The 27,586-nt window shown below is 37.3% G+C and overlaps 1 protein-coding gene across 7 annotated transcripts in view; it reads right to left on the bottom strand.

Moving 5' to 3' along the window:
* NCOA6 (nuclear receptor coactivator 6) overlaps nucleotides 1-27,586 on the bottom strand; it is a 108,072-nt gene that overhangs the window by 61,811 nt on the left and 18,675 nt on the right. For 5 of the 7 annotated variants that reach the window (XM_081256778.1, XM_081256779.1, XM_081256780.1 and 2 more), the window contains exon 2: nucleotides 21,651-21,728. The exons of the other annotated variants lie outside the window; for them this stretch is intronic. The gene's annotated coding sequence lies outside the window, so the exon portion shown is untranslated. The remainder of the gene's footprint in view (nucleotides 1-21,650; nucleotides 21,729-27,586) is intronic. 7 annotated transcript variants of the gene reach the window in all.

Below are 27,586 nucleotides of genomic sequence, written 5' to 3'. Positions count from 1 at the left end.
TACATGGGACTGAGTGAACTGATGAGGATGATTATAATTTTTGTGGCTTTCTGTTTGAATAAAAAAAAATCCCACAAGGACTCAAGAGACAAAAAATATACAAATCAATTTTCACTGCAAAGTAAAGGAGCTGTTACAGTGGAGGATTACTGGACTGAATGTCAATATTATGACATAGTATGAGTGTGTTTCGTGTTTGGTAATTGTAATCATTGTTGCTTTTGTTGTGGTCATTCATTTACAATGCTTGGTGTCAGTTTATTTATCTCTTATAAAAATAAAATACAGTGTGTGTGTGTGAAAAAAAAGAAAGTGAAAAGAATATTTGGAAACACTATTCACAAATCATATAGACTTCAGTATAGCAATGATTATTTTAATTAACATGATTGATAATTTTCACTTTCAAAATTCAAAATTTTAATGTATGCAGTGTATGCAGTGTGACACTCAGCAGTGTATACATTTCAAGGTTCAACAGATCTGGACTGGAATTACCAGCTAGCCAGTGAGTAGCTGAATCACTGCTTATCTGAAAGGTCTTAGATATATTGCTTAACCTCTCTGAGCCTCATATTTTTCATCTGTAAAATGGGAAGTAAGAATCTCATGAAGGTGCTGTGAGGATTAAATGAGATATAGTTTGTGAAAACACCTAGCAGAGAGCTGAAAGAACAAAGGGCCAAAGGTCTTTTCATGTTTTCCTAAAACTTATTGAGGTAGAAGTCAACATTAAAAAGCTTACTCAAAGAGAAATTGTTTGATAAAATACAATTTATTGGGTTTTTTTCTAGTTATAAAAGAATATATAATTTTTATAGAGTCTTTAAAAATACAGAATATTTTTAAAGAATAAAATCAACTGTAATCCCAAAACTCGGATTATCACTACTGATATTTGGGTATATTTCCTTTCAAAACCATCTAGGTTTATATTTAGAGTTTGTATCTTGTTTTTATTGTTTTGTTTGACTTCTAAGTTTGAATTGTTAAGTAGACAATCTAAAATTAAACATCTTTTTCTTTCAAAAAAAAAAAAGCAGAAGATCTAAATAGACATTTCTCCAAAGAAGACATACAGATGGCCAAAAAGCGCATGAAAAATGTTCAACATCACTTATTATTAGAGAAATGCAAATCAAAACTACCATGTGGTACCACCTCACTCTAGTCAGAATGGCCATCATCAAAAAGTCTACAAATAATAAATGCTGAAGAGGGTGTGGAGAAAAAGGAACCCTCCTACACTGTTGGTGGGAATGTAAATTGGTACAGCCACTATGGAGAACAGTATGGGTTCCTTAAAGCTAGAGTTACCTGTAATCCCACTGCTGGACATATATCCGGACAAAACTGTAATTTGAAATGATACATGCACCCCAATATTCACTGCAGCACTCTTTACAATAGCCAAGACATGGAAGCAACCTAAGTGTGCCTTGACAGATGAATGGACAAATTAGATGTGGTGTGGCTGTGTGTGTGTATATTTACATACATACACATATACCCAACACAGTGGAATACTACTCAGCCATAAAAAAGAATGAAATAATGCCACCTGCAGCTACATGGATGGACCTAGAGATTATCTGAAGTAAGCCAGACAGAGAAAAGACCAATATCATATGATATTGCTTACATGTGGAATCTAAAAAAAAAAAAAAAAAAAGATACAAATGAACTTATTTACAAAACAGAAAGAGATTCATAGACATAGAAAAAAAACTTATGGTTACCAAAGGGGGAAGGAGAGGAGGGATAAATTAGGAGTTTGGGATTAACATATACACTATATATATTGTAAAACAGATAACCAACAAAGACCTACAAAGACAGGGAACTATACTCAATATTTTGTAATAACCTATAAAGGAAAAGAATCTGAAAAAGAATGAATATATATATATATATATATATATATATATATATGAATCACTGTGCTGTGAAACTAATACAACATAGAAAAATAAACTATACTTCAATTTAAAAAAATATAAATATATATATATATATATATGTAAGCCTAAAAAATAAGTAAATAAATCTGTCAAATTAAAATGAATTAACATCATGGCACACTGTTCACAAATGCTTGGAGCCAAAATAAAAATATTTTGTACATACACTAAATAGAAGACCTACTTCTAACAGAATTTCAAATTTTGTATTTAAACTCCATAAAGATATTCCACAGATTTTAGTTTTTTCCTATTTTATCTACAATAGCTATACATTTTTTTCCATTAAATTTTCAGTTCAGGTTCTAAAGTATTCTTTATTGTGCACATAGAAATTATGCATGGAAACTGCATAATTTTGGCATGCATCAGAAAAAATTTCCCCCTTAATAAGAAAATATCAGTCTACAATGTCTTTAACTGGACTGCTATAGTTTTACATTATTGCCAAATATTGATTTTATAATCTCAAAATTTTAGATGGATATATGTACTAGGTATTAATAAATAATTATTAGAGAAAAATCTATCTCCTATTTTTTAATTCAAGAAAAAGCCAGTTTTTAAGTCTCCAAAGGAACATTAATAAAAATTAACCTTTAAGAAAGGCCATAAAGAGGCTTCCTTGGTGGCGCAGTGGTTAAGAATCTGCCTGCCAATGCAGGGGACATTGGTTCAATCCCTGGCCCGGGAGGATCCCACATTCCACAGAGCAATTAAGCCCGCGTGCCCCTAGAGCCCGTGCTCTGCAACAAGAGAAGCCAAAACAATGAGAAGCCCACGCACCACAACGAACAGTAGCCCCCCAGCTCACTGCAACTAGAGGAAGTCCATGCACCACAAGGAAGACACAACACAGCCAAAAAAAAAAAGAAAAAAAAAAAAGCCATAAAGAAAATCTCAATAAATTAAAAAGTAACAATAGAACAGTCAAAAACTCTGGTGACAATGCACCAAAATTATACATTTAAAGTAAAATAAAGAAACAAAGGCCTTTTCACCTTAAAACAACAACAAAACCCTTGGATTTGGGTTAAAAAAGAAACCAAAACTGCAAAATTTCTAGAAATAAGGAGACTACTACATACTGGAACCTAAAGAATACAGCCAAACCAGTAGAGAAGAAAATTCACACAGCCATGAACACCTATATCAGGGAAAAAAAAAAGAGTTACACATTTGACTAAAAAAGTTAGGGGGAAAAAACCAATAAAGTGAACTGAAAGCAAGTAAAATGAAGGAATACAGATAAAAACAAATTAATTAGAAAACGAGTAGCATAGACAAATTAGAACACTGGTGCATTGGGGGGAAGAAATCAATAAAATAGTTAAACCACTACTTAATCTAGCAAGTAAAAAGGGAAAAGTCCAAATATATAAAATAAGAAATAAGAAAACAGCCACAGAAATGAAATTAAAAGGACAAGAGACTATTTTGCTCAAGCTTTTGTTCATGTTGATCTATGTAAATATGACAATGCCCCCAAAAGCACCACACACAGATTTAATGAAACACTATTAACCTTGTAGAAAGAAGATAATACCTAAAACTATTCCAGAGCAAAAAGAAAACTTCCCAATTCTTATGAAGTAAAACAAGGCTTCTTGATTAAAAAAACAAAACAAAACAAAAAACAAACCTCAAATAAGTAGAAATATACTAGCATTTCCTTAACATGACAAAATATATCTTTTCAGCCCAAAAGTCAGCAGCTTGCTTAATGGAGAAAGACTAGAGGCATCTGTCATCTAAAGCTGGGAAGACGTTAGAAGGTGTGGCCAAGATGGCAGTTTCTGGAGGACCCTGAGCTTACCTCCTCCCACAGGAATACCAAAACTGCAACTAATACAGAGCAACTATCTATAAGAATGACCTGAAAACTAGCAGAAAAGATTTTCCACCATTAAATATAAAAAGAAGGAACCACAATGAGGTGGGTAGGAGGGACAGAGACATGGTATAGTCAAAACACATACCCCGAGGCGGAGTCAAGATGGCGGTGTGGGAAGACACAGAGTTAGCATCTCCCCACAACTAGGGCACCTGCTGGCCACTGGTGGCAGACTCTAACGCCCAAGGAGACAGGAGGAACCCAAGTGAACCAGCTTGCAGGATCTTGGTTCACGAGCCCAGTGTCAGGTGGAAGCTCCTGCGGTGGGAGCTCCAAGTCTGAACCACTGGACTAACAGAGAACCTCAGAACCCAGGGAATATTCATAAGAGTGAGGTCTCACAGAGGTCCTCATCTCAGCACCAAGACCCAGCTCTACCCAATAGCCTACAAACTCCAGTGTTGGAAGCCTCAGGCCAAACAACAAGTAAAACAGGAGCACAATCTCACTCATAAAAAAAGAAAAAAATCAGACGGCAAAAAGTATGTCACAGATGAAGGAGCAAAGTAAAAATCTACAAGACCAAATAAATGAAGAGGAAATAGGCAATCTACCTGAAAAAGAATTCAGAGTAATGATAGTAAAGACGACACAGAATCTCGGAAATAGAACGGAAGCACGGATTGAGAAAATACAAGAAATGTTTAACAAAGACCTAGAAGAACTGAAGAACAAACAAACAGAGATGAACAACACAATAACTGAAATGAAAAATACACTAGAAGGAATCAATAACAGAATAACTGAGGCAGAAGAACGAATAAGTGAGCTGGAAAACAAAATGGTGGAAATAACTGCCACGGAGCAGAATAAAGAAAAAAGAATGAAACGAATTGAGGACAATCTTAGAGACCTCTGGGGCAACACTAAATGCACCAACAATGGAATTATAGGGGGTCCCAGAAGAAGAGAAAAAGAAAGGGTCTGAGAAAATATTTGAAGAGATTATAGTTGAAAACTTCCCTAATGTGGGAAAGGGAATAGTCACCCAAGTCCAGGAAGCACAGAGAGTCCCATACAGGATAAACCTTAGGAAACACACCAAGACACATATTAATCAAACTAACAAAAATTAAATTCAAAGAAAAATATTAAAAACAGCAAGGGAAAAACAAAAAATAACATACAAAGGAATTCCCATAAGGTTATCAGCTGATTTTTCAGTGGAAACTCTGCAGGCCACAAGGGAGCGGCAGGATATACTTAAAGTGATGAAAGAGAAAAACCTACAACCAAGATTACTCTACCCAGCAAGGATCTCCTTCAGATTTGATGGAGAAGTCAAAAGCTTTTCAAACAAGCAAAACCTAAGAGAATTCAGCACCACCAAACTAGCTTTACAACAAATGCTAAAGAAACTTCTCTGAGCAGGAAACACAAGAGAAGAAAAAGACCCACAAAAAAAACCCCAAAACAATTAAGAAAATGGTAATAGGAACATACCTATTGATAATAACCTTGAATGTAAATGGATTAAATGCCCAACCAAAAGACAAAGACTGACTGAATGGATAAAAAAACAAGACCCATATATATGCTGTCTACAAGAGACCCACTTCAGACCTAGGGACACATACAGACTGAAAGTGAAGGGATGGAAAAAGATATTCTATGCAAATGGAAATCAGAAGAAAGCTGGAGTAGCAATACTTGTATCAGATGAAACAGACTTTGAAATAAAGACTGTTACAAGAGATCAGGAGGGACACTACATAATGATCAAAGGATCAATCCAAGAAGAAGATATAACAATTATAAATGTTTATGCAGCCAACATAGGAACACCTCAATACATAAGGCAAATGCTAACAATCATGAAAGGAGAAATCAACAGTAACACAGTAATAGCAGGGGACTTTAAAACTCCACTTAAACCAATGGACAGAAAATAAATAAGGAAACTCAAGCTTTAAATGACACAATAGACCAGATAGATCTACTTGATATTTATAGAACATTCCATCCAAAAGTGGCAGAATACACTTTCTTCTCAAGTGCACACAGAACACTCTCCAGGATAGATCACATCTTGGGTCACAAATCAAGCCTTGGAAAATTTAAGAAAACTGAAATCATATCAACCATCTTTTCTGACTACAACGCTATGAGACTGGAAATCAATTACAGGAAAAAAACTGTAAAAAACACAAATACATGGAGGCTAAACAGTGTGCTGCTAAATAACCAAGAGATCACTGAAAAAATCAAAGAAGAAATAAAAAAATACATAGCAACAAATGACAACAAAAACACAATGACCCAAAACCTATGGGATGCAGCAAAAGTAGTTCTAAGAGGGAAGTTTATAGCAATTCAATCTCACCTCAAGAAACAAGAAAAATCTCAAATAAACAATCTAACCCTACACTTAAAAAAACTAGAGAAAGAAGAACAAAGAAAACCCAAAGTCAGTAGAAGGAAAGAAATCATAAAGATCAGAGAGGAAATAAATGAAATAGAAATGAAGAAAACAATAGTAAAGACCAATAAAACTAAAAGCTGGTTCTTTGAGAAGATAAACAAGATTGATAAACCCTTAGCCAGACCCATCAAGAAAAAAAGGGAGTACGCAAATCAATAAAATTAGAAATGAAAAAGGAGAAATCACAACTGATGCTGCAGAAATACAAAGGATTATAAGAGACTACTACAAACAAGTATATGCCAATAAAATGGACAACCATGAAGAAATGGACAAATTCTTGGAAAGGTACAATTTCCCAAGACTGAACCAGGAAGAATTAGAAAATATAAACAGACCTATCACAAGTAATTAAACTGCAACCATAATTAAAAATCTTCCAACAAACAAAAGTCCAGGACCAGATGGCTTCACAGGTGAATTCTGTCAAACATTTAGAGAAGAGCTAACACCGATCCTTCTCAAACTCTTCCAAAAAATTGCAGAGGGAGAAACACTCCCAAATTCATTCTACGAAGTCACCATCACCCTGATACCAAAACCAGAAAAAAATATCACAAAAAAAGAAAATTATAGACCAATATCACTGATGAACACAGATGTAAAAATTAAACAAAATACTAGCAAACAGAATTCAACAGCACATTAAAAGGATCATACACCATCATCAAGTGGGATTTATCCCAGGGATGCAAGGATTCAATATATGCAAATCAATCAATGTGATACACCACATTAACAAATTAAGGAATAAAAACCATATGATCAACTCAATAGATGCAGAAAAAGCTTCTGAACAAAATTCAACACCCATTTATGATAAAAACTCTCCAGAAAAGGGGCATAGAGGGAACCTACCTCAACATAATAAAGGCCATATATGACAAACCCACAGCAAGCATCATACTCAATGCTGAAAAACTGAAAGCATTCACTAGGATCAGGAACAAGACAAGATTCACTAGGATCTCGCCACTCTTATTCAACATAGTTTTGGAAGTCCTAGCCACAGCAATCAGAGAAGAAAAAGAAATAAAAGGAATACAAAATGGAAAGGAAGAAGTAAAACTGTCACTGTTTGCCGATGACATGATACTATACATAGAAAATCCTAAAGATGCCACCAGAAAACTACTAGAACTAATCAATGAATCTGGTAAGGTTGCAGGATACAAAATTAATGCAAGAAATCTCTGGCATTCCTGTACACCAACAACAAAAAATCAGAAAGAGAAATTAAGGAAACACTCCCATTTACCACTGCAACAAAAATAATAAAATGCCTAGAAATAAACCTGCCTAAGGAGGAGAAAAATTTATACTCACAAAACTATAAAACACTGATGAAAGAAATCAAAGATGACATAAACAGATGGAGAAATATACCATATTCTTCGATCAGAAGAATCAATATTGTGAAAATGACTATACTACCCAAAGCAATCTACAGATTCAGTGCAATCCCTATCAAACTACCAATGGCATTCTTCACAGGAGTAGAACAAAAAATATTACAATTCGTATGGAAACACAAAAGACCCCAAATAGCCAAAGCAGTCTTGAGAAAGAAAAACGGAGTTGGAGGAATCAGGCTCCCCGACTTCAAACTACACCACAAAGCTAGAGTAATCAAGACAGTATGGTACTGGCACAAAAACAGAAATATAGATCAATGGTACATGATAGAATGCCCAGAGATAAACCCACACACATATGGGAACCTAATTTATGACAAAGAAGGCAAGAATATACAATGGAGAAAAGACAGTCTCTTCAATAAGTGGTGCTGGGAAAACTGGACAGATACATGTAAAACAATGAAATTAAAACACTACCTAACACCATACACAAAAATAAACTCTAAATGGACTAAAGACTTAAATGTAAGACCAGACACTGCAAAACTTTTAGAGTAAAACATAGGAAAAACACTCTGACATAAACCACAGCAAGATCTTTTTTGACCCACCTCCTAGAATAACGGAAATAAAAACAAAAATAAACAAATGGGCCTAATTAAACTTAAAAGCTTTTGCACAGCAAAGGAAACCATAAACAAGACAAAAGGACAACCCTCCGAATGGGAAAAATATTTGCAAATGAAGCAACAAAGGATTAATCTCCAAAATTTACAAACAGCTCATGGAGCTCAATATCAAAAAAACAAACAATCCAGTTAAAAAATGGGCAAAAGACCTAAATAGACATTTCACCAAGGAAGACATACAGATGGTCAAGAGGCACAAGAAAAGATGCTCAACATCACCAATTATTAGAGAAATGCAAATCAAAACTACAATGAGGTATCACCTCACGCCAGACAGAATGGCCATTATCAAAAAAGCTAGAAACAATAAATGCTGGAAAGGATGTGGTGAAAAGGGAACCCTCCTGTACTGTTGGTGGGAATGTAAATTGATACGGCCACTGTGGAGAACAGTATGGAGGTTCCTTAAAAAACTAAAAATAGAACTACCATATGACCCAGCAATCCCACTACTGGGTATATACCCTGAGAAAACCATAATTCAAAAAGAGACATGCGGGCTTCCCTGGTGGCGCAGTGGTTGAGTCCACCTGCCGATGCAGGGGACACGGATTCGTGCCCCGGTCCGGGAAGATCCCACATGCCGCGGAGCGGCTGGGCCCATGAGCCGTGGCCGCTGAGCCTGCGCGTCTCCGCAACGGGAGAGGCCACAACAGTGAGAGGCCCGCGTACCACAAAAAAAAAAAAAAAGAGAGACATGCACCCCAATGTTCACTGCAGCACTATTTACAACAGACAGTACATGGAAGCAACCTAAGTGTCCACTGACAGATGAATGGATAAAGAAGATGTGGCACAAATATACAATGGAGTATTACTCAGCCATAAAAAGAAACAAAATTGAGTTGTTTGTAGTGATGTGGATGGATCTAGAGTCTGTCATACAGAGTGAAGTAAGTCAGAAAAACAAATATTGTATGCTAACGCATATATATGGAATCTAAAAAAAAAATGGCCTAGTTGCAGGGCAGGAATAAAGAGGTAGACATAGAGAATGGACTTGATGACATGGGGTGGGAGGGTGAAGCTGGGGCGAAGTGAGAGTAGCATCGGCATATATACACGACCGAATGTAAAAGAGTCAGCTGGTGGGAAGCAGCCGCATAGCACAGGGAGATCGGTTCGGTGCTTTGCGATGACCTAGAGGGGTGGGATAGGGAGGGTGGGAGGGAGGCTCAAGTGGGAGGGGATATGGGGACATGTGTATGCATATGGCTGATTCACTTTGTTGTACAACAGAAACGAACACAGTACTGTGAAGCAATTATAAATAAATAAAATTATAAATAAAGCAATTATAAATAAATAAATAAAGAGCTATTAAAGAAACAACACACACAAAAAAACAACCCATACCCCCAGGTAGGCAACCCACAAAGGATAAGAAAATCACAATTGCATAAGTTCTCCCGAAGGAGCGAGGGGTTAAAGAACCACATCAGGATCCCCAGCCCAGGGATTCTGCACAGGGAAGATGAGCCCCCAGAATACCTGGCTTTGAAGGCCAGCAGGGCTTATGTACAGAAGAGCTAGAAAGCTATAGGAAACAGAGACTCTGCTCTTAAAGGGTGCATGCCAAATCTCACATGCTCTCCAAGCACAGAGGCAGTAACTTGAAAGGAGCCTGGGTCAGAACCACTTGCTAATCTTGGACAGCCTCCTGGAGAGGTAGGCATCAACTGGGGCACCACCTGGGACACAGACATTGGCAGCAGCCATATGGGGGAGCTTGTTTTAACCACGAGGACACTGGTGCTGGCAAGAGCCATTTTGGAGTACTCCCTCTAGCCTATTAGTGCCAGGGGCTTTCCCACCCACCAGCAGGCCAACACCAGCCTCAGCCCCCTAGGGATCTGGCCCCTCCCACCCATGGGCCAACACCAGCCCAGAGACCCCTGGGGCCCTGTAGCCAGTTGCACCAGGACCCAGCCCCACCACCAGTGGGTTGGCAGCCACCCCATGAGGCAGGACCTGGCAGCCAACTAGGCTGGGAGCCAGCCCTGCCTACCAGCATGTCCACAGTACTTGGCCCCGCCACAAAAGAATGACCCACACAGCCCACACAGTGGGCACCCCAAGAGTATATAGCTCTAGTGACCAGAGGGTAGTATGCTGCTGGGCCCCATAGGACATCTCCTACATAAGGGCATGTCTCCAAAATTGGGAAATGTAACTGACCTACCTAATACACAGAAATAAACAGAAGTTTAGGCAAAACAAGGAGATAGAGGAATATGTTCCAAACAAAGGAAAAAGACAAAACCAAAGAAGAAGAACTAAACCAAGTGGAGATATGCAATCTACCTGACAAAGCAAGGCAATTATCATAAGATGCTCAACAAACTTGGGAGAATGAATGAACAAAGTGAGAAACTTAACAGAGTCCGAAAATATAAAGAAGAACCAAACAGAGCTGAAGGACACAATAACTGAAAAAATACACCAGACGTAATCAACAGTAGATTAGATGATACAGAGGAATGGATGAGCAAACTGGAAGTCAGAGCAGTGGAAATTATACAAGCTGAACAGAAAAAAGAATTTAGAAAAATGAGGCTAGCTTGAGAGACCTCTGGGAAAACTTCAAGCATATTAACATTTGCAGTTTAGAGGCCCAAGAAGGAGAAGACAGAAAAGGGTAGAGAATTTATTTGAAAAATAATAGTTGAAAACTTCCCTAACCTGGGAAAGGACATAGACATCCACATCTAGGAAATACAGAGAGTCCCAAACAAGATGAACCCAAAGAGGTCCACACCAAGACAAATTATAATTAAAATGTCAAAATTTAAGATAAAATCTTTTTTTTTTACAACTTTTTTGGAGTATAATTGCTTTACAATGGTGTGTTAGTTTCTGCTTTATAACAAAGTGAATCAGTTATACATATACATCTGTTCCCATATCCCTCCCCAAAGATAGAATCTTAAAAGCAGCAAGAGTTGGGAGTTCCCTGGTGGTCTAGTGGTTAGGATTTGGCTCTTTCACTGCCGTGGCCAGGGTTCAAGCCCTGGTTGGGGAACTGATATTTCGCAAGCCACACTGCATGGCTAAAAAAAGAAAAAAAAGCAGCAAGAGAAAAAACAATTAGTTACATACAAAGGAACTCTCATAGGACCATGAGCTAGCTGACTTTTCAGCAGAAACTATACAGGCCAGAAGCAAGTGGCACGATATAATCAAAGTGATGAAAGGAAAAAAACCTACAACCAAGAATAGTCTACCCAGCAAGGCTATCATTCAGATTTGAAGGAGAGATAAACAGCTTTGCAGATAAGCAAAAGCTAAAAGTTTAGCACCACTAAACCGGCTTTACAAGAAATGTTAAAAGGACTTCTCTAAAAGGAAAAGAAAAGACCACAACTAGAAATATCAAAATTATGGGGAATTCCCTGACGATCCAGTGGTTAGGACTCCACACCTCCACTGCAGAACGCACGGGTTCAATCCCTGGTCAGCAGACTAATAAGATCCCACACACTGTGTGGCATGGCAAAAAAACAAAACAACAACAAAAAACCCTCATTTATAAAGGAAAACATACAGTAAAGGTAGATCAACCAGTTATAAAGCTAGTATGAAGGTTAAAAGGTAATAGTACTAAAATCATCTCTATCCACAATAAGTAGTTAAGGGATACGCAAAACAAAAAGAGGTAAAATATGATGCCAAAACATTAAACGTGGTTGGGGGGAGTAAAAGTGCAGGGTTGTTAGAATGTGTTTGAAATTAAAATAATGCACACGCACATATATAGCTGTATATGAACCTCACGGTAACCATAAAACAAAAATCTATAATATACACATATAAAATAGAAAGGAATCCAAACATAACACTAAAGATAATCATCAAATCATAAGGGAAGAGAGCGAAATAAAGAAGGAACTAAAAAGAACTATAGAAACAACCAGAAAACAATTAACAAAATGGCGGTAAGTACATACTATTAATGATTAAATGTAAATGGACTAAATGCTCAAAAGACGAAGAGTGGCTGAACAGATACAAAAACAACACCCGTATACATACTGCCTACAAAAGACTCATGATCTAAAGACACACACAGACTGAACATGAAGGGATGAAATAAGGTATTCCTTGTAAATGGAAACAAAAAGAAAGCTGGGGTAGCAATACTTGTATCAAACAAAATAGACTTTAAAACAAAGATTAACCAAGACTATTTTAAACCTTGGCTCTTTGATTTCAATGTTATCATATTTCCCTGAGAAACTGGAACTCATCTGGTACAAGATCTTTACTCTTCCTTCTTCCATTAGTGGCTATTCTCCACACTCTTCTCTCATCTTCCTTCTTTCAGAAAGTTAACACCAAGCTGGGAGCTAAAATGGAGGCTACCTAACAATGCCTGGTTCATCTCTATCATCACCTCCACCCTAATTTTTCATTGATATACTTAAGGAAACACTAAGAGTCAAAGTTATCAACAGCACTGGAAACTAAGACTGCTGCTCAAAGAACTGTTGGACTCCTAGATGACTTTTCTGCCAAAGAGCTGGCAGGAATGGGGCTTTAGATACAGTAGAGCCAGCAGGAAGGTAACAGATTGTTAACTAACCTCCTCCAACTACCTGCTCCAAAACAGCTTTCTCCAGAGGCAGCAATGGCAGTGGTAAGTCACATCACCCTACTGTGAGAGACTCACTTAGTATGGTCAGGGCTATTACATGCCCACAGCCTTCCTTCTCTACTTCAGATTCTATAACATACAAAGTAGTACATACACCCTGAGATTTGAAAGCAATTGCAGGAAGGGCTGAGAGAGCAAAAGCCCTGGGAGCATTACATTCTGGAAATCACAGTTATTGCAGCCTAGGCTTCAAATGATCAAAAAACAAATCCTCTTTTCCAAAGTCAAATTTCTACGTCAGAGGACGGGCTTTCCCCTGCTCAATCCAGTAGGAAACACATAAATGACTGCTGGACATTAGAAAGTATTCAGAAACTATGTGCATCAGTTAGTCCTTTAGTTTAACATCTGATAGGAGAATTCCTACAGCTACCAAATAGCCAATGAAGGAAACTGTCTACCCTATTTGGCACATACCAGACCTGGATACCCCTCTCCTTATTCAAGGAAGAATAATTGAGGGGAGAGATAGAAAAACATTCTGTAACATAAAAGAAGAGAAACTCTGCATCTGTAATTCAGAAAATGAATATATAAGGAGCAACAGGTTAAATTTTAGAAATCAACTACATTACTCTCAACAAATTTGATAAAACACACTGAAATAAGAGTTCAAAGTTCACAGGCAGAAATGAAAAGAACTAGTTGAGATGCAGGCAGAAATAAGACAGGGGGAAAAGAAAGGTACAAACTACAAATATTCTGTAACAGAATTCAAATCTTTACTAGAAAAAGTAAAGAGCAGAATACTTAATTAGAAATGTGGAGACAACAAATCTGAGAAATTCTTCCAGAATGGAGAAGGAAAGGACAAAGTAATGAAAAGTATGAGAGAGGATTGACAAGGACAGAAGAGAGGAATAAACTTCAAATAACTTGTTATCCCTGAAACAAATGGACAGAAATAATAAAGATTTTTTAAAAAGGAAATGTAAACTTTCCTGAGTCAAAGAATCTGCATCTCCAGCTCTAAAGAGCTTACAAAACACCAGGCAAAATTACTAAAAAGATAGTGACAACTGGATTTGTTCTAGTGAAATTTTCAGATTTCAAGGATAAAGAAAATGACCCAAATCACTCAAGAAGGAAAAAACAAGTCATACACAGAGGACCAAAATTCGGTCTGGCCACAGATTTTTGCTTTGCAAGACCACAAGATAATGGCAAAATATTAAAGAATTAACAGTGGAAAAAATAATATGACCTAATAATCCTGCTCCCTCCCCCACCAAAGTGTCATTCAGTGTGAAATCAATATAATGATACTTTCAGATGTATACCAATCATGTACTTTTCACAAAAATATTATCTGAATAATAATTAACCAAAAACAAAGACCTTGAGAATAGGAAGCAAGAAATGAAATCAGTTAAACATAGGGCTAAGTCTAAATAATTGTTACAAATGATTAGCACCAAATGTTATTTTTAAAAAATGATTATTCAAAAGGAAGTAAGGTACAAAATCAAGATGAACTATTATCAGTCACCATCATCTTCATTTGAGTACTATGAACAATTCTGCTAAAATGCTCTGTCATTAATTTAATGGGTTACCCCTCCCCCCCATTAAATGATAGAGTTTTAGACTAGGTCAAGCAACACTGGTCTATTCTAGATACCTCATACAATAAGAACTATAAAATAAGTGGCCTTTTGTGACTAGATTCTTTCACTTAGCTTCATTTCTCCAAGGTGTTGTAGCAAGTAACAGTACTTCATTTTTTTAATTACCAAATAATGTATGGAAATACCATATTCATTCATTCATTCATTCATTCATTCATTCATCAGTTAATAGACATTTGGGTTGTTTCCACCATTCATTATTATGAATAATGCTGCTATGAATATTTGTGTACAAGTTTTGGTGTGGAGATATGTCTTCATTTCTCTTGGGTGTATATATATACCTAGAAGTGAAATTGCTGGGTTATATGTTATCTCTATACTTAACCTTTCGAGGAATTGCCAGACTGTTTTCCAAAGGAGTTACACCATTTTCCATTCCCATCAGCAGTATAAAAGAGTTCCAATTTCTCCACATCCTCACCAACATTTGTTATCCTTCTGATTATAGCCATCCTAGTGGGTGTGAAATTGTATCTCATTGTGGTTTTGATTTGCATTTCCCTGATGGCTAAAGGTGTTGAGCATATTTTCATGTTTACTGGCCACTGGCATAATTTCTTTGGGGAAATATCTATTCAAATCCTTTGCCAATTTTTAAATTAGGATGTTTGTCTTTTTATTACTGAATTGTAAGAGTTCTTGATAAATTTTAGATATAAATTCCTTTTCAGATATATGATTTACAAATATTGTCTTCCATTTTGTGGGTTGCTGTAGGTGACTTTTCTTTTTATTTAGTTCTCTTCTGATTGTTCATTAATGGATGTTGTGTCATATTTCTTTACAGGAGATGACTTTGTTTTGTAGTTGGGACAAACTGGTTGAGTATTTGGAAAAAATTTTATAAGTTCTCACTTCAGGACTTCCCTGGTGATCCAGTGGTTAAGACTCTGTGCTTCCACTGCAGGGGCACAGGTTCGATCCCTGGTTGGGGAAGTTCCGCATGCTGCCACGGTGCAACCAAAAAAAAAAAAAAAAAGAATTCTCACTTCATAATTGTCCTAGTCTGTCCGAGCTGCTATAACAAAATTCCATAAACTGGATGACTTATAAACAACAGAAATTTATTTCTCATAGTTCTGGAAGCTGAGAGGTCCAAGATCACTGTGCCAGCGTGGTTGGGTTACAATCTGCCAACTTCTTGCTGTGTCCTCATGTGGTGGAAGGGGCTAGGGAGCTCTGTGTGACCTCTCTTATAAGAGCACTAATCCCATTCATGACTGCATGAGGGCTCCACCCTCATGACCTAAGCACCTCCCAAAAGGCCCACCTTCTAATACCATCATATTGGGCATTATGAATTTGACATACGAATTTTGGGGGAACACAAACATTCAGACCTTATCAACAACGTATACTAAAAAATTCTGACTAAAAAGTTAAATACAGGGACTTCTCTGGCAGGCCACTGGTTAAGACTCCGTGTTTCCACTGCAGGGGACGTGGGTTCGATCCCTGGTCTGGGAACTATGATCCCACGTGCTGCGTGGTGCGGCCAAAAAAAAGTGAAAGTTAAATATAAAAAATAAAATCATAAAACTATAATCACAGGCTGGTTATATATTCATATATAGTATATTTATCATTTCACAGACTGAAGAGCTAAAGCAAAATATAGATTTTATCATATAATTTCATTATTATTTTTAAAATTTTGCAGGACAAAGTACACAAGAGCAAAAAGGCAAAATACAAGTTGGGAATTATATTTGTAAATAACAAAAGGTTAATAAACAACATTAAAGTACTCTTAAAAATTAAGGAAAACATTAACATCCCAACAGAAAAATTGGCCCCCCAAATGGAAAATTTATAAAATTAGAAATAAAAATCATCAATAAATATATGAAAAGTTTTTTCATTTCATAAGTAATCAAAAAAAGAAGATGAAAAATGCCTTTCTTCCAACATCAAATGGCAAATATCTTTAAAATGAAATACTCAATGTGGCAAAGGTACAATTAAATAGATTAACATTCATATTTTGCTTATACATGTTCATTTTCCTTAACATCATAACTAATCCTAACCTCTAGGAATCTAACTCAAAAAATAATGAGAGGGCCTCCCTTGTGGCGCAGTGGTTGGGAGTCCGCCTGCCGATGCAGGGGATACGGGTTCGTGCCCCGGTCTGGGAAGATCCCACATGCCGCGGAGTGGCTGGGCCTGTGAGCCATGGCCGCTGAGCCTGCGCGTCCGGAGCCTGTGCTCCGCAACGGGAGAGGCCACAACAGTGAGAGGCCCGCATACCGCAAAAAAAAATAATAATAATAAATAAATAAATAAATAAATAAATAAATAATGAGAGATGTGGTTAAAGATTTATATTTGAAGGTGTTTATCAAAATATTAATAATAGTGAAAAACTGGAGGTTGGCTCAAGGCTCTAGAGCAGAAGTGGTTAATCAATTTAAATGTACTCAAATACTGCTTCTCCATTTTTTTTTTTTTCTGCTTCTCCATTAAAATTCATGTTTTCAGGAATACTTGACATCATGGGAAATGTTCACATTTTAAATATAAGAAGTATATAAAACTGATTCATTAGTTCAATTTTCTTAATGTTTGTATGCATGTTGGGAAAAAGACAAAGGCAACTCAATAATAAGACAAACAACCCAATAAAAAATGGGCAAAAGATTTGAACAGATACATTACAATAAGCACACGAAAAGATGTTCAACATTATTGATCATCAGGAGAATGCAAATTAAAGCTACAGCTGCTATAATGGCTAAAATTAAAAAGAATGATAATATCAAATGTTGACAAAGATGCAGAGCAACTGGAACTCTCATATGGTGGGAATGTAAAAAGGTACAAACAGTTTGGCAGTTTAAAGTTATAAAGTTTCTTATCATAAGACCCAGCAATCTCACTCCTAGGTATTTACCCCAAATAAATGAAAACATGACTACACAAATACTTGCCTATGAAAATTAATAGCAACTTTATTTACAATAGTCTCAACTGAAAGTAAACGAAACAAATCAAATGTCTATCAGTTAGTAAATGGATAAACTGAAGTATATCCCTACAAGAGAATACTGCCAAATAATAAACAGGATCAACTACTGAAAGGATTCTCAACCAGTATAGGGCGGGGATTTTGTCCCCTATTGGACATCTGGCAACGTCTGGAGACATTTCTGATTGTTACAAGTGGGGAGGGGAGTGCTAATGGCTTCTAGTGGATAGTGGTCAGAAATGTTGCTAAATAACCCACAATGCACAGGACAGTCTCCAAGACAAAGAATTATCCTGTCCAAAATGTCCACAGTGCCAAGTCTGAAGAACTCTGAACTGCTGATAGGTGCAACAACGTGAATGAATCTCAAAAACTTCACGGTGATCAAAAGAATATTTCTATGATATTCTAGAACAGGCAAAACCAACCTACAGTAACAGACATCAGATGGGTACTTGCCTGAGACTGGGGTGGGGACTGATTACACAGGGATGAGGTACCTTTGGAGTGAAAATGGTCCATATCTTGATTGTGGGGATATATACATCTGTTCAAATGAAAACTGTACGCATAAAATTAGTGCATCTTACTGTATGTAAATTATAGATATAAGATTAGTAAAAAATAAATTGTTGAAGCTGGGTGAAAGGCACACGGGGGTTCATGATAGTATTCTCCTTTCATATCTGTCTCAATTTCCACGACAAAATGTTTTTTTAAAAAATACATATGTATATAAACACTAAATGATACAGGGAGAGGCCTTAATTGAATCTTTAAACACACACACACACACACACACACACACACAAAACCCACTCAAGATTAAAATCTCATTGTGAGAATGATCTTTGTGTTATGTATCTGCTCTTGAAGGGGAAAGAAGCTGATGTGAAAGACAGAAGGAAGAAAGAGATATAGTTTGATACAGGGAAGGTAAAGAAAATTTCACAAACTACTCCTCACCACCACCACTCTTTTTAATGTCCCATTTAGTCCCAGCCTGGTACTAAGCCATGTCTTCTGTGGTAGATAGACTTCTAATATGGCCACCAATTATCCCAGCCTCCTGGTATTCATGCCCTAGGGTAATCTCCCCTGCCCCCTCCTCCCCCTGAGGGATGGCCTAGTGACTTACTTCTAACCAAAACAATACAGCAAAGGTGATGGGATAGCACTTCCATGATTAGGTTATAAAAGAACGAGACTTCCACCTCCCTAGGAGACTCTACTGCCTTCTCAGCTTGCCATGTGGGAGAGGCTACAAGGCAAGGAACTGACAACCAGTAGCCAGTGAGAAACCAAGGCCTTAAATCCAACATCCCTTGAGGAAGTTAATTCTGCCAACAACCAAGTAAGCTTAGAGGAAATCCTTCTTCAGTCACTGAGATGAGACTCCAGTCCTGGCTGACACCTCGACTGCTGCCTGTGAGAGACCCTGAAACAGAGGGCCCACCTAAGCCAGATTCCTGACCCATGGAAACTGTGCCCTCACAAATGTGTGTTGTTTTAAGCAGCTAAATCTGTGGTAATTTGTTATGCAATAATAGATAACTAATGCACCCTCCCTGGAAATCCTGCTGAACATTCACTTCTTTTTAAATTATTTGGCAGTTTCTTAACAAGTTAGATATACCATACAACCTAGCAGTACAACTGTTAGGGATTTACTCCAGAATAAGTGAAAATATATACAATGACTTGCACAAAAATGCTTACAGTAGCTTTATTCACAATCATCAAATACTGGAAACAACGCAACTGTCTAGCACAGGTGAACAGATAAACAAGCATGGTATACCCATACAACAAAACACTCCTCCTCATTCAAAAGGAATGAACCACTGACACATGCAACAACATGGATAAATATCAAAATCATTCTGCTGAAAAATAAAATAAAATATTTAGACTAATGCTGGCCCACTATAAAAGCTCAATAAACACCAGCTATAATAAAAAAAAAAAGAAAAAAGAAATTTAGAGCCATATCTGGCATGTATTAAATGCTCAATAAATGTTAGTCATTTTCATTACAAAAATCATTCTGCTGAGTGAAAGAAGCTAGACTCATAACAGAATGTTAACATAACATAACATAATGTATCAATGCATTTACATAAAGTTCTAGAAAATGCAAAGCAATATATAGGTGGAGGGGCTAGGAGGGACAGACTGCAAGGAATATAAGGAACTTCTTAGGAAGATGGAAATTTTCTGTATCTTGGTTGTGACAGGTGTTTCATAATAAATACTGTAAACTAATAAGTACATCTGTCAAAATTCACTGAAACATGTTTCACTTTTTTTTTTTTTTTTTTTTTTTTCTTTTTTTCTTTTTGCGGTATGCGGGCCTCTCACTGTTGTGGCCTCTCCCGTTGCGGAGCACAGGCTCCGGATGCGCAGGCCCAGCGGCCATGGCTCACGGGCCCAGCCGCTCCGCGGCATATGGGATCCTCCCAGACCGGGGCACGAACCCGTATCCCCTGCATCGGCAGGCGGACTCTCAACCACTGCGCCACCAGGGAGGCCCCATGTTTCACTTTTAAATGGTGCAGTTTACTGTATGTAAATTATACCTCATTAAGTTGAAAATAATAATAATAATAATAACCTTCTTTGTCAAGTCTTCTTTAACTACATCTAATGCAGCTGATTCCCTTATTCTACCTTAGCCCCCATACAACACTCTATATTTAAATTACTCAAACTACAGAGAATCTGGAGTGTCTTGAATTCTACAGTAGCTAAAAGTTACAGAACACTATTATGTGCAAGGCACTGTTCTAAGCACTTTGTATTATTAACTCAATTAGTTCCCCCCAAAACCCCATGTAATAGATTCTATTACCCCCATTGTACAAATGAGGACACTGAGGTATTAGAGAAGTAACTTGCTTAAGGTTTTACAGCTAGTAAGTGACAGAGCTGTGACTGGAGCCCAGTCAATTAGTCATAGAGGCTGGGCTCTTCACTACCACCACCACCCCACTCTATATCTCAAACCACTCGAGTATTAGGTAAAAGCATACTCTCAGCTCACTAGAGACTAACAGGTTCATCCATTCATTCAACAAATATTTAAGCATACAGCACATGTCAGTTATTGTTCTAAATGCTAAAGATATAATGGTGAAAAAAATATAGACATGGTACCTGCTTTTACAGAGCTTTCATTCTAGTAAGAATTTAGGTTTAAAGTACAGGATTCTAAAACAAAATATTTATCCCTTATTTATATATTTATCCAAATATTTACGCAAAAAAAGTCACAAGGTGCGTAGTGGCCAGATCTGCTTTAACTAGCTAGAACAGTGATTCCCAAACGTGGCGGCACTTTAGAATTACCTTGGGGTCTTTTAAAAATTCCCAGGCCATACCCCCAGGCCAATTAAATCACAATCTAGGGTGGGGGGTGGGGGTGGGGAGGGGGAACAAAGACATCAGTACTTTGCAAAGCTCCATAGGTGATTCCAATGTAAAGACAAGTTTGGGAAATCACTAAGCTTGAGTTTTTATCTGTCTGAATAATGATAAAGTTCATTCACGGTGATGCAGACAGAGGTAAAAGAAAAGAAAACAAACAAAACCCATATATACTTGCCCTTCCCTTAACCAGAGATATGCAAGTGAAGGTAGCTTTGATTGTTTTTCCCCAATGTTATGAATTCTGAGAACATTAGAAAGAGGGCAGTATAATTATTTTCCTTCTTGGATTTATCCATGCCTCCATAACCCACCAGAATCATAGACAACTGAGATATTCACCTTTTCATCTTTTCCTGGTACTTTCCATGGAACCAATAAAGAATTCTGCCATATTATATATATTCAACATAACTGATAAAGACATAACAACTGCTTTTATATTAAGCAGATCTTATTTAATTCAGTCACTTTGGGTCCAATCCACATGCCAAATGCAGCTTGCCAAAGTAAAATACTCTACGGACACTGAGATCAAAATGGCTTCTTTTTTAAAAAGTCTACTTCCTAATTCAATTCTTTGTTTAGGCTGAAACCAAGTCTTTTATAACTCAAACTTGCATTTGTGTACTACAGAATCAACAGACCTGTTTAAGAACTCTCTGACCACTCTCAGAAAAGATAGTCAGAAGTTGAGTAGGACCCCTCTCCATTCCATCCAGGACCTAGACAGAAAGGAAAAAGGGCAAAGAGGAAGAAGAAAAACATCAGAAGACAAGACTTAATATATAATCCCAATAAACCTATTCAAAGCAAATTTTTGTGACTGGCCAAATTCCTTTTATCACTGTTTCTGTTAATTTCACTCTAGAAAGAGTTGTAAAAGACGTGAGATTACCTACAGCCTCAAATCCAGTGATTTCTTTTAAAGGAAAGCTTATCATAATCACCAAGGAAGCTTTTTCAAAATACAACAGCAGTGGTCATACAAGTATGTTCTTTTTATAATTCATTATCCTTATGATTTGTGCACTTTGCATTATGTGTGTTATACTTCAAGTAACAAATATCAAAAAACAGATACATTTGTCCTGGGCAGAACCCCTAAAGAATTCTAATTAAGAAGGTAGCAGAAAACAGTCCCACAGAGATTAGTAAACCTCTTTTACATGATTTGCCCTAGTTACATGATTTGCCCCAGGTCACATATGTAGTTAGCTACAGACTTAGTCCTTCTTGTAATTTTCCTACTCTTTCTGTTGTAAAACTGTAAATATGCTAATAATATTAAACTTTTAAATTTAACATTTACTCTCCTTATTCTCTGAAAAAAAATTTTATTACATGAAACTACTGCAAAAAACAAACAAGTAAACAAATAAATGGAAAACACGGACGTCCTGGGTTCACAACTGTGCGCCATCGCAGCTGTTGCACCATCCATATAAGGAAATTAAATAAAGTCTAATGCTCATCCAATGATTTCCTAATTGCAGTATCCATTTTTTATGCTTCAATACAAATGTCAAATGATTAGTAGTAAAATTAACTGAATAAATCTTGAGAACAGACTAGCATTATTTATAATAATGAAACACAGGTTGACAGAAAGGAAAAAGAGCTAGGCTGAGCATGGCAGGATGAGTGTGCCCCAAGTTCTAGTTGTGACCTTCTCATAAAGTTATATGATTTGGAGCAGGGTACAATCTCTCTGTGCCTAAGACTCCTAAATTATAAAATGAGAGGATGGATCACTAAGCTAGAGCTAAAGAGAATCACAGGTTCCTTCTAGATTTAAGAAAACTCAAGGACTGTTTATCAGGAAATTTAATTATTTTCTATATGCTTTCACATTAGCAAATAATATCTCTACTCAAATGTTTTAAGTAGCTTTGTAAAATAAGAATCCTAGAATTCCTCTGGCATCTGATTCATAAACACAAGCATATTCTTCAGCTTGTATCAAATACAAATCTCCCAGATTTGTTGTCTAGGTGCAAGACGTCTCCCTCTCAAATATGGCTAATAACAATACCCTTGATACTTTACCACCACCACCATGAGACTTTTCTGCATGAGTTTAACTTTATATTTTGAAATCATTTCAGACTTACAGAACACAAGCTATTTTTTAAATAGAAAATATATGTGTAAAGAAGTCCCTCACAGGGGGCTTCCCTGGTGGCACAGTGGTTAAGAATCTGCCTGCCAATGGAGGGGACGCGGGTTCAAGCCCTGGTCCAGGAAGATCCCACATGCCACGGAGCACTAAGCCCGTACGCCACTACTACTGAGCCCGTGGGCCACAACTACTGAAGCCTGCGCGCTTAGAGCCCATGCTCTGCAACAAGAGAAACCACTGCAATGAGAAACCCGTGCACAACGAATAGTAGCCTCCGCTCACCACAACTAGAGAAAGCCTGTGCATAGCAACAAAGACCCAACACAGCCAAAAATAAATAAAATAAAATAAATAAATTTATAAAAGAAAAAAAAAAGAAGTCCCTCACAGGGACTTCCCTGGTGGCACAGTGGTTAAGACTCTGTGCTCCAATGCAGGGGGACCACGTTCGATCCTTGGTCAGGGAACTAGATCTCACATGCATGCCGCAACTAAGAGTTTGCATGCCTCAACTAAGGAGGCCGCCTGCTGCAACTAAGACCCAGCACAACCAAATAGACCTGGCACAACCAAATAAAATCAATCCATCCATCCATCAATCAATAAAATTCCTTTTTAAAAAAAGTCCCTCATAATTTATTTTTTCTTAATTTCTAATCTACTATAATTTGAATACTTTCAATGGATGCATTTGTTCAACCTCCGTTTACCAACCACCTACTATGTACCAGGCACTCTGCTAAACAGTTTCCTGCTCCTGAAGTTACTATATAAGAAAACAAAAAAATTGTGGAAAGGATAATTTAAATAATATTTTCATGAATGCCTAGATCTGGATATTACACTTACAGTATTTTAAAAATTAAGCTGGGGCTTCCCTGGTGGCACAGTGGCTGGGAGTCCGCCTGCCGATGCAGAGGACACGGGTTCGTGCCCCGGTCTCGGAGGATCCCGCATGCCACGGAGCGGCTGGGCCTGGGAGCCCTGGCCACTGAGCCTGTGCGTCCGGAGCCCGTGCTCCGCAACGGAAGAGGCCACAACAGTGAGAGGCCCGCGTACCGCAAAAAAAAAAAAAGAAATTAAGTTGGCCTTTTAACCACATAGCCTTAAATGTTTCAGGATAAGGCATTTTTAAAAGTATATTAATAATAGTTAAATGTGAACTGTGACAGACAATTTGCTATGGCACAACTAATTTAAGATCCAATTCCATCCTCCCTACACCCTCTTATAAGATTCTTATAAAACTCTTACATGCTTCCTGTTCCCAAGTCCAGGGTTCCCAAGGGAAAATTTATGCAAACCTCCAGCCAAATCATAGAAACTTAGTGCCCTGAAAAGATCAACAAAATGCCTGTCAAGGAGACTGGCATTTCACTACTGTAACAACCCTGGTTTGCTCTTGGTAGGGATAATAGACAATTTAAGAGATTAGGGAATATTAACATTAAATCTTCATTTCAATCCTGACATTTTAGTATAAGAAACAAAAAATACATTTGTGAAATGCAAAATTTGAAATCCCTAAAACTACTCATGCTAACACAGATATATACAGTTGACCTTTGAACAACGTAGGAGTTAGGGGCTCTGACCCCAGGAGCATTCAAAAATTTGAGTAAAATTTTTTTTTTACCTCCATATCTGTGGTTTTATATCCATGGATTCGACTAACTGTGGATGTGTAGTACTACTGTACTATGTATTTACTGAAAAAAAAAATCTGCGTATAAGTGAACTGGCAGAGTCAGACTGTGTTGTTCAAGGGTCAACTGTAGTTAATAATTTTAATTGAGTACAATATAAACTAACAGATTAAGTCAGAGGTTCAATGAGAGTTTTCCCATCTTGTTAGATACCACAGTAAATGGATAAAGTAAAAGGTAAAGAAAAACTACTTTATATGTCATGTTCTAATTGTGAACCACCACGTTCTTTCATTCATAATAAAGCTTCAGTCGAAAAACAATGCAGGGGGACTTCCCTGGCAGTCCAATGGCTAAGACTCCACGCTCCCAATGCAGGTGGCACAGGTTCAATCCCTGGTTGGGGAGCTAAGATCCCGCATGCTGCACAGAGTGGCAAAAAAAAAAAAAAAAAAAAGGGAATTCCAATCTTTTAACCCATGCTGTAATATACAAATGACATTGAAAAGCTGACCAAATCCTACAATCTAGGAAGTAATTTTTTAAAAATTCCCTAAATATAACTTGATGAGACTGAGCACCATTAGAGGTCCCTTGGTAATCATCCGGTCCAATACCCCCATGGAACAGACAAAAAAATTAAGGCCCAAGTAAACAATTTGTCCAAAGCTTCTTAGTTGTAGGGAAGTCTTTCATTTCATGTATGACACTTCTTTACAAAAGAAATACTTCATTTTAAAAGCACTAGAAAAGCAGGTTATATAATGATAATGAATGTTGCCTTGCCTGAAGAAAGTGTTGAAGACAACTTGAGAGAACAATGGCTTTTTTTTCTCTATTAAGTTTCTAACGAGAAACTGTTAAGTCATGAAATCTGGGCTCTAAATTAAAAAAGTCCTTAGGCCATCATTCTAAGAGTCTGCCAGACCTAGAGACACATACAGATTGAAAGTAAGGGGATGGAAAAAGATATTCCATGCAAATGGAAATCAAAAGAAAGCTGGAGTAGCAATTCTTATATCAGACAAAATAGACTTTAAAATAAAGACTATTAGAAGAGACAAAGAAGGACACTACATAATGATAAAGGGATCGATCCAAGAAGAAGATATAACAATTGTAAATATTTATGCACCCAACATAGGAGCACCTCAATACATAAGGCAAATACTAACAGCCATAAAAGGGGAAATCGACAGTAACACATTCATAGTAGGGGACTTTAACACCCCACTTTCACCAATGGACAGATCATCCAAAATGAAAATAAATAAGGAAACACAAGCTTTATTTTTTTATTTTTTATTTTTTTTGCGGTACGCGGGCCTCTTACTGTTGTGGCCTCTTCCACCGCAGAGCACAGGCTCCGGACGCGCAGGCCCAGCGGCCATGGCTCATGGGCCCAGCTGCTCCGCGGCATGTGGGATCTTCCCGGACCGGGGCACGAACCTGTGTCCCCTGCATCGGCAGGCGGACTCTCAACCACTGTGCCACCAGGGAAGCCCCAGGAAACACAAGCTTTAAATGATACATTAAACAAGATGGACTTAATTGATATTTATAGGACATTCCATCCAAAAACAACAGAATACACATTTTTCTCAAGTGCTCATGGAACATTCTCCAGGATAGATCATATCTTGGGTCACAAATCAAGCCTTGGTAAATTTAAGAAAATTGAAATTGTATCAAGTATCTTTTCTGACCACAATGCTATGAGACTAGACATCAATTACAGGAAAAGATCTGTAAAAAATACAAACACATGGAGGCTAAACAATACACTACTCAATAATGAAGTGATCACTGAAGAAATCAAAGAGGAAATTAAAAAATACCTAGAAACAAATGACAATGGAGACACGACGACCCAAAACCTATGGGACGCAGCAAAAGCAGTTCTAAGGGGGAAGTTTATAGCAATACAATCCCACCTTAAGAAACAGGAAACATCTCGAGTAAACAACCTGACCCTGCACCTAAAGCAATTAGAGAAAGAAGAACAAAAAACCCCCAAAGTTAGCAGAAGGAAAGAAATCATAAAGATCAGATCAGAAATAAATGAAAAAGAAATGAAGGAAACGATAGCAAAGATCAATAAAACTAAAAGCTGGTTCTTTGAGAAGAACAACAAAATTGACAAACCATTAGCCAGACTCATCAAGAAAAAAAGGGAGAAGACTCAAATCAATAGAATTAGAAATGAAAAAGGAGAAGTAACAACTGACACTGCAGAAATACAAAAGATCATGAGAGATTACTACAAGAAACTCTATGCCAATAAAATGGACAACCTGGAAGAAATGGACAAATTCTTAGAAATGCACAACCTGCCAAGACTGACTCAGGAAGAAATAGAAAATATGAATAGACCAATCACAAGCACTGAAATTGAAACTGTGATTAAAAATCTTCCAACAAACCAAAGCCCAGGACCAGATGGCTTCACAGGCGAATTCTATCAAACATTTAGAGAAGAGCTAACACCCATCCTTCTCAAACTCTTCCAAAATATAGCAGAGGGAGGAGCCCTCCCAAACTCATTCTACAAGGCCACCATCACCTTGATACCAAAACCAGGCAAGGATGTCACAAAGACAGAAAACTACAGGCCAATATCACTGATGAACATAGATGCAAAAATCCTCCACAAAATACTAGCAAACAGAATCCAACAGCACATTAAAAGGATCATACACCATGATCAAGTGGGGTTTATTCCAGGAATGCAAGGATTCTTCAATATACGCAAATCAATCAATGTGATACACCATATTAACAAATTGAAGGAGAAAAACTATATGATAATCTCAAT

This window comes from Mesoplodon bidens, assembly GCF_964165515.1.
Source record: "Mesoplodon bidens genome assembly, chromosome: 15".
NCBI lineage: Eukaryota > Metazoa > Chordata > Mammalia > Artiodactyla > Ziphiidae > Mesoplodon > Mesoplodon bidens.
Note: the sequence above shows the minus strand (reverse complement) of the source record. Positions and strands in the feature narration are given on the sequence as shown.